This window comes from Triticum aestivum, chromosome 5A (assembly GCF_018294505.1).
Source record: "Triticum aestivum cultivar Chinese Spring chromosome 5A, IWGSC CS RefSeq v2.1, whole genome shotgun sequence".
NCBI lineage: Eukaryota > Viridiplantae > Streptophyta > Magnoliopsida > Poales > Poaceae > Triticum > Triticum aestivum.
Genome location: NC_057806.1, coordinates 147,764,555 through 147,774,726, shown reverse-complemented (window position 1 = coordinate 147,774,726; position 10,172 = coordinate 147,764,555).

The window sequence follows — 10,172 nt, the reverse complement described above, 5'->3', positions numbered from 1 at the left end:
TAACTTGTTGAGGTTGCCTTTCCCCCTCATGCTAGCCAAATTCTCAGCACCAAGTAGAAATACTACTTGTGCTTCCAAATACCCTTAAACCAGTTTTGCCATGAGAGTCCGCCATATCTACCTATGGGTTGAGTAAGATACTTCAAGTAAGTTGTCATCGGTGCAAAGCAATAAAAATTGCTCTAAATATGTATGATTGATTGGTGTGGGAGAAATAAGCTTTATACGATCTTGTGATGTGGAAGTAATAAAAGCGACGGGCTGCATAATAAAGGTTCATATCACAAGGGGCAATATAAAGTGACGTTCTTTCGCATTGAGATTTTATGCATCCAACCATAAAAGCGCATGGCAACCTCTGCTTCCCTCTGCGAAGGGCCTATCCTTTATTATTATCTTCTACCTTATGCAAGAATCATGGTGATCTTCACCTTTTATTTTTCATTTTATCCTTTGGCAAGCTCAGCATGTTGGAAAGAACATGATATATATATCTAATTGGATGTAGGGGATCATGAACCATTATTGTTGACATTACCCTTGAGGTAAAAGGTTGTGGGGCAAAACTATAAGCCCCTATCTTTCTCTGTGTCCGATTAAAACTCCGTAACCACAAGTATTGCATGAGTGTTAGCAATTATGAAGGACTAGATGATAGTTGAGTATGTGGACTTGCTTTTTAGCTCTGACATAGACTCTTTCCGATGTTATGATAAATTGCAATTGCTTTAATGATTGAGATTATAGTTTGTCGGAGCCCAATAAGCTTTATGATTTATACTTTTGCATTGTGAATAGATCATCACTTGAACATAAGTAATCATATGACAAAATCTATATATGTTGCTGTTATGAGATTAATCATGATGCCTTCATGTCCATATTTTATTTTTATCGACGCCTCTACCTCTAAACATGAGGACATATTTATTGTTATTGGCTTTTCGCTTGAGGACAAGCGAGGTCTAAGCTTGGGGGAGTTGATACGTCCATTTTGCATAATGCCTTTATTTCGATATTTATTGCATTATGGGCTATTATTTGACTTTATGTCACAATAATTGTGGCTATTCTCTCTTATTTTACAAGGTTTACATGAAGAGGGAGAATGCCGGCAGCTGGAATTCTGAGCTGGAAAAGGAGCAAATATTAGAGACCTATTCTGTGCAACTCCAAAAGTCCTGAAACTCCATGGAACATCTTAAAATAAATAAAGAAAAATCCTCGCCAAAGATGAAGGCCAGGGGGCCCAGACCCTGCTCACGAGGGTGGGGGCGCCCCCCCCCTAGGGCGCGCCCCCCTACCTCGTGGGCCCCCTGGTGGCTCTCCGACGTCCATCTTCTCCTATATGAAGTCTTTCGATGAGAAAAAATAAGAAGAAACTTTTCGGGATGAGACTCCGCCGCCATGAGGCGGAACCTTGGCGGAACCAATCTAAAGCTCCGGCAGAGCTGTTCTGCCGGGGATACTTCCCTCCGGGAGGGGGAAATCATCACCATCGTCATCACCAACGCTCCTCTCATCGGGAGAGGGCAATCTCCATCAACATCTTCACCAGCACCATCTCATCTCCAAACCCTAGTTCATCTCTTGTATCCAATTCTTGTCTCAAAGTCCGGGATTGGTGCTAGTAGGTTGCTAGTAGTGTTGATTACTCCTTGTAGTTGATGCTAGTTGGTTTATTTGGTGGAAGATCATATGTTCAGATCCTACATGCATATTATTACCCCTCTGATTATGAACATGAATATGCTTTGTGAGTAATTACGTTTGTTCCTGAGGACAAGGGAGAAGTCTTGCTATTAGTAGTCATGTGAATTTGGTATTCGTTTGATATTTTGATAAGATGTATGTTGTCTAGCATCTAGTGGTGTTATGTGAACGTCGACTACATAACACTTCACCATTATTTGGGCCTAGAGGAAGGCATTGGTTTACCTTAATACTTTTGTTGTAGTTGCGGATGCTTGCAATAGAGGTTAATCATAAGTGGGATACTTGTTCAAGTAAGAACAGCACCCAAGCACCGGTCCACCCAGATATCAAATTATCAAAGTATCGAACGCGAATCATATGAACGTGATGAAAACTAGCTAGACGATATTCCCATGTGTCCTTGGGAGCGCTTTTCCTATTATAAGAGTTTGTTCCGGCTTGTCCTTTGCTAAAAAAAGGATTGGGCCACCTTGCTACACTTTATTTACTTTTGTTACTTGTTGCTCGCTACAATTTATCTTATCACAAAACTATCTGTTACCACTTATTTCAGTACTTGCAGAGAATACCTTGCTGAAAACCGCTTATCATTTCCTTCTGCTCCTCGTTGGGTTCGACACTCTTACTTATCGAAAGTACTACGATAGATCCCCTATACTTGTGGGTCATCAAGAAGCATTTATGACATTTAATTGTTCATCAGGAAAGCTATCATCAAAAGGTAGTGGGTCATCAAGCACATTTTCTAACCTAGACAAGTTGTCTGCAATGGGGTTCTCAGCTCCCTTTCTATCAATAATATGCAAATCAAATTCTTGTAGCAAGAGAACCCATCCAATAAGTCTAGGTTTAGCATCTTTCGTTTCCATAAGGTATTTAATAGCAGCATGATCCGTGTGAATAGTTACTTTAGAATCAACAATATAAGGTCTGAACTTATCACAAGCAAATACAACTACTAAGAATTCTTTTTCAGTAGTGGCATAATTTCTCTGAGCATTATCTAGAGTTTTACTAGCATATTGAATAACATTTAATTTCTTATCAACTTTTTGCCCTAGAACAGCACCTACAGCATAATCACTAGCATCACACATAATTTCAAAAGGTAAATTCCAATCAGGTGGTTGAACAATAGGTGCAGAGATTAATGCTTTCTTAAGTATTTCAAATGCTTCTACACAATCATCATCAAAAACAAATGGTATATCTTTTTGTAATAAATTAGTCAGAGGCCGATAAATTTTTGAGAAGTCCTTAATGAACCTCCTATAAAAATCGGCATGACCAAGGAAACTTCTTATACCTTTGATGTCCTTGGGACATGGCATCTTTTCAATAGCATCAACCTTGGCATTATCAACTTCAATACCTCTTTCAGAAACTTTATGCCCCAAGACAATACCTTCATTAACCAAAAAGTAGCACTTTTCCCAATTCAAGACAAGATTAGTTTCTTCACATCTCTGCAAAACTCGGTCAAGGTTTCTTAAGCAATCATCAAAAGAGGATCCATAGACGGAAAAATCGTCCATGAAAACCTCACAAATCTTTTCACAAAAGTCAGAGAATATAGCCATCATGCATCTTTGAAAGGTAGTAGGTGCATTACATAAACCAAAAGGCATACGTCTATAAGCAAAAGTACCAAAAGGGCAAGTAAAAGTAGTCTTTGATTGATCATTGGCTGACACAGGTATTTGAGAGAACCCAGAATAACCATCTAGAAAGCAGAAATGTGTATGTTTGGATAATCTTTCTAGCATTTGATCGATAAAAGATAAGGGGTAATGATCTTTTTAGTAGCTTTATTTAATATGCTGAAATCAATTACCATCCTATAACCTGTAATAATTCTTTGTGGGATCAACTCATCTTTATCATTAGGAACGACAGTAATACCTCCCTTCTTAGGGACACAATGGACATGACTTACCCACTGACTATCAGCAACGGGATAAATTATACCTACCTCAAGAAGCTTTAGTATTTCCTTTCTTACCACTTCCTTCATCTTAGGATTCAGCCGTCGTTGATGATCACGAACTGGTTTGGCATCTTCCTCCAAATTTATTTTGTCTTGACATAGAGTGGGACTAATGCCCTTAAGATCATCAAGAGTATATCCAATAGCAGCACGGTGCTTCTTCAGAGTTTTCAATAATCTCTCTTCTTCATGCTCTGAAAGGTTAGCACTAATAATAACATGATATATATTTTTCTCATCAAGATAAGCATATTTAGGAGTATCAGGTAACGGTTTAAGCTCAAACACGGGATCACCCTTGGGTGGAGGAGGATCCCCTAGGATTTCAATAGGCAAATTGTGTTTCAGGATGGGTTCCTGTTTAAAGAATACTTCATCTATTTCCCTTCTTTCATTCATAAACATATCATTTTCATGGTCTAGCAAATATTGTTCCAAAGGATCACTAGGAGGTACGGCAATAGAAGCAAGACCAATAATTTCATCTTTACTAGGCAATTCCTCTTCACGGTGTTGTCTATGAAATTTAGAGAAATTAAATTCATAAGACATATCACCTAAACCAATAATAACAACATCCTTTTTGCAATCTATCTTAGCATTAACAGTGTTCAAGAAGGGTCTACCAAATATAATGGGACAAAAGCTATCTTGTGGGGAACCAAGAACAAGAAAATCAGCAAGATATTTAGTTTTCCCACACAAGACTTCAACATCTCTAACAATTCCAATTGGTGAAATAGTATCTCTATTTGCAAGTTTAATTGTGACATCAATACCTTCTATCTCAGTAGGTGCAATATCATGCATAATTTCTTTGTATAAGTCATGAGGTATAGCACAAGCACTGGCACCCATATCACATAAGCCATGATAACAATGATCTCCTATTTTAACAGAAATAACAGGCATGCCTACCAAAGATCTAGGTTTATCTTTAGCACAGGGTTTAGCAATTCTAGCAGTTTCATCACAGAAATAAATAACATGCCCATCAATATTATCAGACAAGAGATCTTTAACAATAGCAATATTAGGTTCAACTTTAACTTGCTCAGGAGGTGTATAAGTTCTAATATTGTTTTTACAAACCACAGTTGAAGCTTTAGCATGATCTTTTATCCTAACAGGAAAAGGTGGTTTCTCAACATAAGCCGTAGGAACAATAGGATCATTATAAGTGATAGTCTTTTCTTCAACTTTAATAGGTGCAGCTACTTTTACTTCTATGGGAGGATGATATTTAAACCACTTCTCCCTAGGGAGATCAACATGAGTAGCAAAAGATTCACAGAAAGAAGCTACTATCTCAGAGTCAAGTCCATATTTAGTGCTAAATTTACCGAAAACATCGGTATCCATAAAAGATTTAACACAATCATACTTAGGTGTCATACCTGACTCCTTACCTTTGTCGAGGTCCCAATCTTCAGAGTTGCGTTTAATTCTTTCCAATAAATCCCATTTGAATTCAATAGTCTTCGTCATAAAAGAGCCAGCACAAGAAGTATCGAGCATGGTGCGATCATTATAAGAAAGCCGAGCATATAAATTTTGAATAATCATTTCTCTTGAGAGCTCATGATTTGGGCATGAATATAACATTGATTTAAGCCTCCCCCAAGCTTGAGCGATGCTTTCTCCTTTGCGAGGCCAGAAATTATATATATAATTGCGATCACGATGAACAAGATGCACAGGATAAAACTTCTGATGAAATTCCAATTTCAATCGTTTGTAGTTCCATGACCCCGTATCATCATATAGCCTATACCATGTCAATGCATCTCACTTCAAAGATAAAGGGAAGACCTTCTTCTTAATAACATCTCTGGGTACACCTACAAGCTTAAATAATCCACAAACTTCATCCACATATATTAGGTGCTCATCAGGATGCATTGTTCTGTCTCCTGCAAAAGGATTAGCTAGCAGTTTTTCTATCATACCTGAAGGAATTTCAAAGCAGACATTTTCATTTTCATTTTCATTTTCAGTAGGTTCAGTAGGTTTAGGAGCAACTCTTTGCTCTACTGGTCGGGGTGAAGATACCCCGAACAAGCCCCTTAGAGGATTACTTTCCATAGTAATGTGTGACAGTAAATTTCAGCACACTATATAAATTTTTCCTTACCAAATTCCACCTACCAAAGGCGCTTCACTCCCCGGCAACGGCCCCAGAAAAGATTCTTGATGACCCACAAGTATAGGGGATCTATCACGGTCCTTTCGATAAGTATGAGTGTCGAACCCAACGAGGAGCGGAAGGAAATGATAAGCGGTTTTCAGCAAGGTATTCTCTGCAAACACTGAAATTATAGGTAACAGATAGTTTTGTGATAAGATAATTGGTAACGAGCAACAAGTAACAAAAGGAAATAAAGTGTAGCAAGGTGGCCCAATCCTTTTTGTAGCAAAGGACAAGCCTGGACAAACTCTTATATGATGTAAAGCGCTCCCAAGGACACATGGGAATATCGTCAAGCTAGGTTTCATCACGTTCATATGATTTACGTTCGGTACTTTGATAATTTGGTATGTGGGTGAACCGGTGCTTGGGTGCTGCCCTTACTTGGACAAGCATCCCACTTATGATTAACCTCTATTGCAAGCATCCGCAACTACAACAAAAGTATTAAGGTAAACCTAACCATAACATGAAACATATGGATCCAAATCAGCCCCTTACGAAGCAACGCATAAACTAGGGTTTAAGCTTCTGTCACTCTAGCAACCCATCATCTACTTATTACTTCCCAGTGCCTTCCTCTAGGCCCAAATAATGGTGAAGTGTCATGTAGTAGACGTTCACATAACACCCCTAGAGGAGAGATAACATACATCTCATCAAAATATCGAATGAATACCAAATTCACATGACTACTAATAGCAAGACTTCTCCCATGTCCTTAGGAACAAAAGTAACTACTCACAAAGCATATTCATGTTCATAATCAGAGGGGTATTAATATGCATATAGGATCTGAACATATGATCGTCCACCAATTAAACCAACTAGCATCAACTACAAGGAGTAATTAACACTACTAGCAACCCACAGGTACCAATCCCGGACTTGGAGACAAGAATTGGATACAAGAGATGAACTAGGGTTTTGAGAGGAGATGGTGCTGGTGAAGATGTTGATGGAGATTTCCCTCTCCCGATGAGAGGAGAGTTGGTGATGACGATGGCGATGATTTCCCCCTCCCAGAGGGAAGTTTCCCCAGCAGAACAGCTCCGCTAGAGCCCTAGATTGGTTCCGCCAAGGTTCCGCCTCGTGGCGGCGGAGTCTTGTTCGGAAAAATGGTTTATGATTTTTTCCTCATCGAAATACTCCATATAGCAGAAGATGGCCGTCGGAGGGCCACCAGGGGGCCAACGAGGTAGGGGGGCGCACCCAGGGGGTAGGGCACGCCCCCCACCCTCATGGGCAGGGTGTGGCCCCCCTGGTGAACTTCTTGCACCCAGTATTTTTTATATATTCTGAAAATGACTTCCATGAAGTTTCAGGATTTTGGAGCTATGCAGAATAGGTCTCTAATATTTGCTCCTTTTCCAGCCCTGAATCCCAGCTGCCGGCATTCTCCCTCTTTATGTAAACCTTGTAAAATAAGAGAGAACAGGCATAAGTATTGTGACATAATGTGTAATAACAACCCATAATGCAATAAATATCGATATAAAAGCATGATGCAAAATGGACATATCATGCCGCCGAGCAGCCGCACCCCCCATCCTCGCCACACACACAATCTTCTCTCTCTGCCCGCATCCTCAACGCTGCTCTGAGTCCTCAAAGCCGTCAGTGTATGATGATGCCGCCGAAGCGCCCCATCGGAGGGAGTGGCGATGCCGGGGCTGCTGAAGCACCGGAGCATGGCGTGAATATGGAGATAAAGGTTTCCGTCGCCGCCGACTAGGTGGAGAACGAGGCTGCCAACAAGCGGAGGCGGGTCGAGAAAGAACCGCAAGCGACTCCAGCGGGCCTAGACTTCATCAACAACCTCCCCGATGATATGTTGATAGTCATCATATCCCTGCTCCCAATCAAATATCGGGCGAGGACAGCCGCCCTTTCTCGATGGTGGTGCCCCCTATGGCTCCTCACCCCTGTCAACCTCCTCGACGCCCATGAGCTCTACCATAGCTATCGCCAAAGCTTGGATGCGTTCTCCTAGATCCTCGGCAGTCACCATGGCCCAATCAAAGGCCTTATCACGGGCAAGTTCCGTCCCAATGGCAAGGACCGAGCCAAGCTTGACGAGTGGTTCCTATCCCTTTCCATAGTTCAGCTTGAGAAACTCAGTTTTAATGATGGGCATATGCGCTTGCTGCCAACGTCCGCGCTCTGCTTTGCGCCTAGGTTGCACCTCGCCAAGTTCATGAACTGCCATCCCCCCTAATGACGCGCCCGCTCTTTTTCTACCACGACTGAAGCACCTCGAGCTCATCATTGTCTGCATCCCAAAGGATTACATGGAGCGTCTGCTCCACGGTTGTACTGCACTCGAGTTCCTTCGTCTTCGGGCGATGAATTGCTCGAGTACCTTGGACATCACTCCAGGACTCTCCGCACTATTTATGTGTGTTGCTGGTGCTGCAACGAGAGATCACAAAAGGTGGACCACAATATGATCATTGAGGACACACCTTCACTTGAGAGATTACTTGTAATTGACCAACAAGGTCCAACAAGAATCAATGTCATTTCTGTGCCAAAATTGGCAGTGGTGGGCTACTCGTCTGTCAAATACTACAAATTTCAGGTACAACAGTCGCCTTATACCTCTCCTTCTTAATATCAACTTATTTCTAGTTTTGAAGATGTATGTTCATCTGTCATCCAACAAAGCTTCACCCAGATTCTAGGCACAATGAAGGTCTTGGCACTAGAATCTGTCAGCCCCAACCTGGACCAAGTTGTCAGTTGCCTGAGATGCTTTCCGTGCCTGAAGAAGCTGTATATCGAGGTGATGTTCCTTTCCTGGTAAGTGTTAACCATAAGTGAGTTCAATTTTTTGCACCTTTTCCCAAGTTTACAATGACAATGTACAACGATTTCTGGAGAAATTTTGGAGGATTTTAGGACATACACCCCCACCCCATATTGGTTGCTTCATTCATATGGTGACAATCGTCCATAAGCATTTCTCCTTTGGATTCATCTGCACTAGTTTTCTTAGGGAATTTTTCATCCAATCCAACCTCTTGTGAAGAAGGATACATGTTTCTAGATTGTAATCAAATGCCCATGTTAATCATGTCAGATCGAAGATGGCACGTTGGTGCATTTTATAAATCCTGCAAACCAAATGGGCGTGTAACAATGTTCAAAACTGCATGTAGGCACTAACACGTTCTCTTCTTTTGCAGATAATAATAGGCTCGGAGGTGGATAATGTTGATAACGATAATCACATCGAATGTCTGGATCTGCATCTCTCAAATATTACTTTGAACTCCTACCGAGGGACCTTACCGGAGATTACACTCGCCAGGTTCTTTCTTGCCAGAGCAAAGGTGCTGAGGGTACTAAGGTTGAACATGCATTTAATTAGGAAAGATGAATGGTATGTTGATTAGAGCCGGCAAGTACTGCAGAATGGAAGAGGCTCCAAAAAAGCTAAACCTCGTATTGGAAGAGCATATGGCAAAGCAATTGGAAGTCATTGTGTCAAACCCATACATGACTTGTCAGCGGCTGATCCCTTTTCAGAAATGACGATGTTTGCAATGTTTGAATTTGGGAGTTGTAATCTTTGAATTTAAACCTTGCAATATTTATGGTATTTGTTATATTGAACCGCTTCTATTCTCTTATCTCAACGCAAACAGTTCATCTGAGTGAACCGCATGTCGTATATTGCACACACCTTCATCTGGCTGACCGTTTCTTTTGTGTTGCCTAATCATAAATAGTTCATCTGAGTGAACTGTATGTAGTACATCGCGCACACCTTGATCTGGCTAACCGTTTCTTTTGTGTTGCCTAATCACAAACAATTCATCCGAGTGAACCGTATGCTGTACATCGCACACACCTTCATCTGGCAGCCCATTTCTTTTGTTCCTCCTCATCGCAAACAGTTAATTGAACTGAACCATATGCCCTGCATAGCACACGCAACTAAAATCTGAACCATGTTTATTGCATCCTCCATCACAAACGTTTTGCACCTTTTTTGCCAGTTTTTTACACCACCGTTGCGATTATTGCATCGTACACAGTTTCGTCGAAGGGTCTCTGATCATAGTGTCGCGTTAGTAGCATCCTGCAGTACTGTTACAACTCAAGAATTAGAACTCGATACTTAGAACAAAATATGACTCTATACGAATGCCTCCAGCGGTGTACTGGGATGTGCAATGACTCAAGAGCAACATGTATAAAAAATGATGAATGGTGGCTTTGCCACAAATACGATGTCAACTACATGATCCTGCAAAGCAATATTACAATGGTGAA